Below are 9,457 nucleotides of genomic sequence, written 5' to 3'. Positions count from 1 at the left end.
CTGTTAAAATCTTCCACTGCTGAAGGAAGACCTGAACAAAGATTGTTTTTTGTTTTAATTCTGTTAAAATCTTCCACTGCTGAAGGAAGACATGAAAAAAGATTCAGTTTTTTGTTTTAATCCTGTTAAAATCTTCAACTTCTGAAGGAAGACCTGAACAAAGATTAACTACAATTATATTGTTTGTTACTAAAATAGTCTTTACGAGAAGGTTATGTTGTTTTCTAAGTGTAAAGCTACATAATGGTTATCTGCATGCTGTCTATCGGGAGGAATCGAGCCCTCGATTTTAAGTTGTAAGTCCGTAAACGTACCTATGACTCACCGGTGGACTTTTACCAGAAGAACGCCGTATTGTGTTTGCTTTTCACAGTAAAATGTTTAAGTACTATTTAATGCATGATTATTACTCAAACATGCAAAATGTAAAATACCCGAATATCTTATACACGTTACAATAGTATATCTTTACTGTGTGAGCCTTATGTTGCCTGTAGTATGTTACAATAGTATATCCTTACTGTGTGAGCCTTATGTTGCCTGTAGTATGTTACAATAGTAAATCCTTACTGTGTGAGCCTTATGTTGCCTGTAGTATGTTACAATAGTAAATCCTTACTGTTTAAACCTTGTGTAGCCTGTATTATGTTTCAATAGGATATTTTTACTGTGTGTGTGTGAGCTCTTTGTAATCTGTAATATGTTACATCCTTAATGTGTGAGCCTTAATGTAGTGTGCTGTTAAAATTAACATCTGCAGTTACAAAATCAAACTTTGCCGCAACAGAAAACAAAGGTTTTTTAAATTGTTTGTTATATTTTGAAAACTATAAACTCACACACTAAATGAAATCCATAACCGAAAAGCTGAAAAATCAATGCAATAAAACGTTGTTATTAAATGTCTTTTTATGGGACGATTATTGTTCAGTAATACGAGTTCAGAACTGTAACATATAGATATACATTTGTATCTTCAATACTGACAAGGGATTCTTTTAGTTTTTCTTTTCTTTTGCCAGCTTGCTTATCTTTGTCTTTCAGAATAGCAATTCCTTCCATTAATTCTTCTTTTGATTTAATCTGATCAATAAGTTCTGAATGGGCTTCAGAAGACAATGATATTTGAGGAAAAATAAAGCACATTTATTTCCAAACATCTTTTACAATCAATGTGTAAATACCCATTCACCTTACTTGAGAAAAAATATATGTGTATACATTTATAAGTGTTTGCTTTAAGTGATGTAAACTTTCAACTTACCCTTTACCCTTACTTTGTGTACGTTTTTTTTTTTTGAATGTCACAATGCATTCCTCCGGATACCCGTACAAGGCAGATAACATATAAAGATATTATATTTTATTGTGGCCACTGCAATATCACTAAAGATAAAAATCACGTTATCCATCCATTTTTGCCTTTCAACTGTTTTTTTCATTACTTGTAAACTTCGAAAAATAAGGCAGAATAAAAAAACCGTGATGACGGGACGGGATATTCAACATATACTGTTATCAATATATCAATAATGTTCAACAGTATGTCAACAATATGTCAATAATGTTCAAAAATACTTCAACAATAACATATCAATAGTGTTCAACAATAACAGTAGCACAAATGTTATTTAGAATAATCGAGTTAATGTAACCGTTTTGTTTTACACACACACACAGTTCAATGGAACGCAGTTCTATCTTGTCTTTTAACAATGTCCTGTCTCCTCAAATTTAATATTCAGCTAAAATAAGCTAAAAACTCATACCTTTTCAGATAGAAGTTTTGTTTTCAGTTCCTTTAAACCCCAGCAATGGGACAGAAAGCCTCCCACACCCCTGGCCCCTTGAAGCTCTTCTCAGGTAGGCCACTGACATCCTTTTAAAACATGTACATGTGTAGTATACAACACAGACATCAGGAGAAAATTTACATCGGTGGGCCAAGTAACCATATTAAAATGAAAACTTCCCTTGACACTGAAGACAGGGTCAGAAATGTACTTTTAATATGTTCAATAACTTTAGACAGCAGAACTACTACAACATAACATTTAGCAGCCCTACTTTTGTTGTCAATTACCACTTATGATACAAGCACCATTAAAATGCCGAAAACATAAACCATGGCATGATATAAAATTACCACCCTCTAGTGGCAGATTGTTTCTTACCAATGAAAAGGTATCAAGGTGAGGAAACGGTTTTCGTTATGTACTTTTATATAAGTGTTATATAATGAGCGCACACAATATACAAATTAGCAAGGAAGGGCTGCAACGCCATCGTTTGTTTGTTTTGAATTTTCGCGCAAAGCTACACGAAGGCTATCTGCGCTAGCCGTTCCTAATTTAGCAGTGTACGACTACAGTGAAGGCAGTTAGTCATCACCACCCACCGCCAACTCTTGGGCTACACTTTTACCAACGAATAGTGGGATTGACCGTCACATTATAGCGCCCTCACGACTGAAAGAGCGAGCATGATTGGTGTGACGGGGATTCGAACCCGCAACCCTCAGATTGCGAGTCGATCGCCCTATGCACCTGGCCATGCCGGGCCTTGCAACGCCATCGCTGGGCTTAAACTAACCTAACAGTGGCAAAGTTTGACTATTATGTAATAGCGATGAGGCATACAACATCGTTCAATGTCAAAAATATTCAAAATATACTTTATAAAAACTTTACTCTCCAAATTATTGGTGTGACAAATAAGGGGCGTTTTAAACCTCAAGAATGATTAGCACGTAATATCCTTTCAAATGAGGTTTAAACATTAAGAATAACCACCATGTATCATCTTTCAAATTATATTTGAGCTATAAAAATGCCCATAACGTAATTTCTTTTCCACGGAGATTCCACATAACTTATTTTTCAATGAAGTTTAAACTTTGAGAATAGCCACCGGGTATCTGCTTTCAGTAAGGTTTAAAACTATAAAAATGAATATCACAATCTTCTTTGCCAATGAGCTTTAAGCTATACTATAAAAACAACTATCACATAGCTTCCTTTCCAACAAATAAACATAAAATCATTAGTGAGGATGCTATAACTGAATTGTTAGTGCTTTTAAACAACCTAATTTTTTTCTGTTGAAAAACTTTCTTTTAATAAGAAATAAACTATTCTGTATGGCTTTAAAAACAAACAACAACGAACCAAATCACAAATCCTACCATTTTTTAAATCAAATTGAAATAAAACATATCGTTTGCAAGTATCATCATAAATATTTAATTTTAAAGATTTGTTTTAGCCCCCCAGTGGCTCAAAGGGTAAGTCTGCGGACTTACACACAAAAAACTGGGTTTCAATACCAAAGGTTGACACAGTATATATAGCCCATTGTGTAGTTTTGTGCTGAGCTACAAATAAAAAATATAGATTAAATTTTTAAGCAGTTAACAATTAAATAAAATAGGATAGGGTAACTATGCTCATGTGCAAAGCTCAGACGTGCTTGTATGCCGTCGTATTTCAATAGGATCTATAGTTTGCACCCTTCTTTGGCTAACATGAGCCTGTCTGGTACATAAATTAACTAAAATAAGACCGTTGTAGTGCCCGTTTGGAACAAGAAACAGCAAATGAGAAAGTAAAGTTGATGTTAACCATGTGACACTGGGATAATGTAATAATCATGAAGGTTTAACTTGAATTCTATACAAAATTATTTACATTTATTTATGTATATTGAACCTGTTAGGTTATTTCTCTCAGTAATATTCTCAACAGTACAATTTGCGGTTCCTGAAGATTGGATAATGAGAGGGTTGACTCTTTAACCTCACGAAACATGGTGCTTGTTTCTTGTTTGTTATACAGTTAGGTGTGATGATGAGATGGTGAAAAAAATTATTTTATTTCGATTTACCTTTTTCTGCTGATGGAAATAATAATTTATCTAGATATGATGATAAATTCCTGTATTCTGGCTATGGAATAAATTAAAACATGTTTCAACATGTGTCCATTATTTTCAATTTAATGTTGATCGAAATAAAGGCAGAATATGGTGTCAATTTTTTTAATCTAGTTAATGTGACAACACGTAGAAACTAGGTACTACATATTAGAAAATTGATATCAGTCTCCTGGTGTAATAATTTAATTCACGTAAGGACATGTAGAGACTAAGTACTATATATTAGACAATTGGCATTGGTTTTCAGATGTCATCATTTAGTTGCCATTATTACTTGGCACTATATATTACACTACTGGTATGTTGTCCGTTACAGAAGTCCCCTGTAGATATGGATAACACTTTGATATTATTATTATTCGTAGTCTTTAGATGAATCTCTTCAATTGCCTTGGCTCCTGGTACAATTTCTGTACTTCATTATGAGATTGTTATTAGCCTCTGGATGAAACACTTAATAGTAAAACTATTGTATGAAGTTCTTGCTATACGACACTATTATATCCATTATTGGGATGGTATAAAGCAAGAATGATTAATTGTCCTAAGTTACTTGTAAAAAGTTTCTTTAAAAATGAAAGAAGATAAAGTTGTTTTTATGACCAAAGTTAGAGGACTTTAAAATGATATGAGTATGATATAGTATAATGTTGTCTATTTTTAATGATATGCAACTTAGAAGACAGAGATATCACCAGCGTGTGACAGGTTCATGCTAAGGCCAAGTAAGTTAAACGTGGACGTTTTAGAATTAGATTTTTTTAAAACAACAAATGTGAGATGAAAGTACCAATACTTTCCGGTTAATGTGAGCTAAGTTGCCCATGAACCAACTGCCTTGTTGTAGAGTCTTCGATTACCAACATGAATACATTATGTACGCATATTTAATGGAACAACAAAGAACAAAAGTTGGATAGAAAATGTAAACATATTGGTCACGTAAGTCTGTTAATATCTTGTTTACTGAAGTGTTGATAATTTCCTGTATTTCATATCTTGATGATAGGAAGGTTATTAATTTCCAACCTTTGATATCTTGGTAATAAAAGGGTTAGTGATTTTCAGTCTTTGATATCTTGGTAATAAGATGGTTCATTATTTCCAGTCTATGATGATAAGAGGGTTAATAAGCTCCATTCAGAATCTATTTTAGAGTTAATTTTTATCTTTGTAGGACTTTTGTACCATGAATGCGAATATGAATACTATTATCAGGTTATTGCAAGTTTGATTATTAAAACATTGCATTGTAAGTAAAAATCCCAGATTACCTTCGGACTAAATTAACGGAAGCTAGTTGCTTTTGTTTTCTATACTATATTTAAGTGAATGTAATACAGTCATTTATTTAGAACACCTACAAGTATCGCTGATTTTCAGTTACATCTGAACTTAATTTTGCTAAAATGTGTAACGTCTTTGATCCACTGTTGGTGAACTCGTGTGGATCTTGGAATGAGATGTATATATGATGTTATAATAGATATACTGGTTTTTGTTAATAAAGAAAATATCCGTTTTATATTTTTATTAATATAATAACTTATTTATTTGATATTTGATGTTAAGCAATAGAGTTTTAGTTGCCAGAGGAAAAAAGTGGCGTTACCTAACCTTGAATTTTACTTTATCTAAATATTTCTGTCCTATTATAGAATAATATTGCCAATAAATATAATTTCTCATTTAAACTTTTATAACACAGAAAAGAGTTCGTGTTTGTAATTTTAAATAACCTTAATAACATATATATATATATATATATATACAGATACACCAAATAAATACACACACATATCTATACATATATATATATATATATATACAGATACACCAAATAAATACACACACATATCTATACATATATATATATATACAGATACACCAAAATAAATACACACACATATCTGTACATACATACACACACACACACATATATATATATATATACACAGATACACCCAAATAAATACACACAAATGATTATATAAATACATATATACCCATATACAAACACATGCACACACACGCACGCATGCACATACATATATGAATATATATACAAGTATTATAGTTTAAAAAGAATAGATACATAATTTACTGTATAAAACTTTTAAGAAAGGATAAAAATAAAACGGGAAATATTACAAAAATCTAAAACGTTCATTTAGCTCTTCGGGGTGGAAAGTTCCCAGGTCAAAAATTATTCTGTTTTCTTTGCGGTTATGTTTGTTTGTAGAGGCCTTCGTCAAAATAAGAACAACAACGCTAAAATCCGGGTTTTGATACCCGTCGTGGACAGAGCACAGATAGCCCATTGTGTATCTTTGTGCTTAATTACAAACAAACAAAACACTAATTTTAAAATGGCCAAGGGTATGGATGTGCAAATTGAAGTGTCGGGCCAATGGTTTATCTGTGTTACAATTTATCATGTCTCTGAGATGTTCTCGACTACGTTATTTATGCTTGTTTGTTTACTTTTATTATAAGATGGTGTACGTGGGTTACTAGCTTTAAAGCTTTATAAATTTTGCAAAGAATATTAATAAATTAGGTAGTCAAAGATCGTGAAGACTGTTTTACTCTAGTTAGTGATACCTGAAGAAGGGCATTGCCCGAAACGTTGTATCCACAATTATATATATATATTAACTCCTTAGTGGTAGGTTTGACCTATAACATACTTCTTTTTATCTTTTAAACATTTATAGTAGTGGATTTCATACGTACCTTGTTTGAATTTGACAAATATATTCACAAATAAAAAAAATAATAGAAATGCAAATTTACGCAAAAATCATTAAATAACAAATATAAGAATATTCATAGAATCAACTACAACACTGAAACACAAGTATAAGGGGGGGGGGTTTATCGCTCAATGATAAAGCTATTTAGGGCTAGCTACTGAACTTGGAAAATACAACCAAACAAGATTGGGATGGAAATAGACATATCATTTTATTGGCTTTATCTATCGAAAGCCTGATAATTCAATAGAATTTCAGCTTTCATCCTTATACCTATTCTTTAGTTAACTTTAAAATACTACTTTTATGACTATTTTACAATAGAGTATCATTTTACGATTAAAATTTCTGGTTCTATTTGTTTTGCCAGTGAGGAAGTCAATAATGTGGGGATTTTTATTCCCCATGTAAAGTCGAGACAGCTTAGTCAACTATGTGATCGTTAACCAATCAAGTGATATGTCCACTCTCATCCCTACTGTGTTTGGTTCCATTTTTTCTCAAGTCCAGTAGCCAGCCCCACATAGCTTTTTTATTTAGCGATAACTTTTTCTTTATCTTGTTTGTTTACGTGTTTTATTATTAGATGGTGTACGTAGGTTACTAGCTAATAGAGTGTATTTTAAAGCTTTATAACTTTTGTATAAAATAACAATAATAGATTAGGTAGTCAAAGATCGTGAAGACTGTTTTACTCTATCAAATGATGATAAAATTATAGTCACTGCTAAAAATAGGTAGGCGATAGGCCTGTTGAAGAAAGATGATGATGAACGAAAATAAGAAATCTCGGTTTTGGCTACTAACCAGTTTTCGACTTTGGGACGCTCTGGATAACTGAAAAGCGGCATATATATACGGAAGATAGAGCGAGTGTGCCAAGTAGCTCTTCGTATCTAGATTCTGATGACCTGTAGAGAACAAAATGCAGATAAATTTTGTATTGTTTTAATACGATTGTCCTTGCCCTCCCTACACAGAGAAAGCTAGAGCACCCTCTGATATTAATATGAGAATATAAGTTACGGGTAAGACAGTATAAAACTCGTGAGCAAAAGTAGAGTAAGTTTCCCAATTTTTTTATTTTGATTAATGTCTCACAAGAAGCATTATATACATAAAACGCACAAGTTAAGAAACACTGTGTCTTTGAATACAAATGTTGATAATTATCTAATACTCATGTTGTTGGCATTATTGGTTCAATAATATTTCGAGTTTAATGTTTAGTGAGGAACATACATAACTGAATATTTAATTTAAAATACAAAAACAGTTACTATTATTGTATTTTTGAATTAATATTCGAGTTTTTTTCATTCACTAATTTGGAGAAAGTATTTGATTAAGAAACAGACGTACAATTCTAAATTTGAAAAGTTAAACCTTTTTTATTAAGAGTTATGCTACTTATTCTAGCACTTAAATTACTTGAGTATATTCTGTAATATTATGTTTGTTTAATTGAAAATCATGTTCTCTAGACAAAGGGTATCGTATTATTTAACAATTAACGTCGAATGTATCATATGCCTTAGATACTTAGTATATAACGCCATATAAAAATATAATAAACAATTAAATATTTACCGAATCATTGAAGTTAATTTGCCGTTTAATATTTTACTTAATATAAATGTTTCTGTTTTTAAGAAATAATATGCTAAATGTACATATATTACACTATTTTTTTTTCGTAGTACTCAAAATTGTACTTTAAGCAAAATTTTACGTATATAAAAGTATCATTGATTATTATATTTTTCAACTTTTACTTAATGATATTTCTGTTTTGGGGATTTTCGAAATATAATCACATCATTACAATTTTTTTAGGAAAATATTGAATGAATCTTAAACACATTTCATAACTACAACTGTATTAGGTTTTAAAACTTAATAGGTGTATTATGAAAAATAATTATTTAAAGGTAGCTACTAGCTATATCAACAATCTCAAGCATTTTGTCATTCTCACATATTTCATTTTTGTACCTAGCATGAGAATGAAATATTTTGTTTGTAGTTAAACACAGAGCTACACAAAGGAACATATATACTCTGCCCACCACCGGTATCGAAACCCGGTTTCTAGCGTTGTAAGTCTGCAGACATATCACTATGCCACTGGGGGGAAATAAAACATTAATACACCAGGTGTAATATTTTGTAGCACAGATATTAGCGGTTAAATAGATAACAGTTGTACAAACCTTTTTGAATCGAATACACGATATTTCATATGATTTTGTACTCTGTATTTTAGCACTAAATTAAGTGAATAAGACTATTTTTATGGTATTTTTTATTTTGCTAATATTCATTAAAAGGCTAATACTGTTTGGTGTGAATGAAATAAAATCTATATGTTGGTTTGAATTTCGCAAAGAGAGAAAAGTCACATTAGGCTATTTTCTGTGTTTATCACGGGGGAATCGAACCCCGGATTTTAACGTTGTAGTCCATAGGTTTACTGCTGTCCCACCGGGAGATATTTCGTTACTAGTAAAAACATATTTATTTATATTAATTATTTTTTCCATAACTTATTAATGTAGAATAATTTGTTGATTTATTAATTCGAGCCCGGCATGGCGCCAGGTGGTTAGGGCGCTCGACTCGCAATCTGAGTGTCGCGGGTTCCAATCCCCGTCCCACCAAACATGCTGGCCCTTTCAGCCGTTGGGGCGTTATAATGTGACGGTCAATCTCACTATTCGTTGTTAAAAGAGTAGCCCAAGAGTTGGCGGTGGGTGGTGATGACTAGC

General features: G+C 31.8%; 1 protein-coding gene across 14 annotated transcripts in view; it reads right to left on the bottom strand.

Moving 5' to 3' along the window:
• LOC106464217 (transcription factor Sox-3-like) overlaps positions 1 to 9,457 on the bottom strand; it is a 231,838-nt gene that overhangs the window by 2,855 nt on the left and 219,526 nt on the right. For 9 of the 14 annotated variants that reach the window (XR_002611784.1, XR_002611785.1, XR_002611775.1 and 6 more), the window contains one exon: positions 7,497 to 7,600. The exons of 2 other annotated variants lie outside the window; for them this stretch is intronic. The gene's annotated coding sequence lies outside the window, so the exon portion shown is untranslated. Of the gene's footprint in view, positions 1 to 1,769; positions 1,880 to 7,496; positions 7,601 to 9,457 lie in introns of all 14 variants that reach the window. 3 more of the 14 variants (XR_002611782.1, XM_022392292.1, XM_022392286.1) reach the window with 2 other exon arrangements.

Source organism: Limulus polyphemus, unplaced genomic scaffold (genome assembly GCF_000517525.1).
Source record: "Limulus polyphemus unplaced genomic scaffold, Limulus_polyphemus-2.1.2 Scaffold58, whole genome shotgun sequence".
Classification (NCBI taxonomy): Eukaryota; Metazoa; Arthropoda; class Merostomata; order Xiphosura; family Limulidae; genus Limulus; species Limulus polyphemus.
This window is presented reverse-complemented; position numbering and strand designations above follow the sequence as displayed.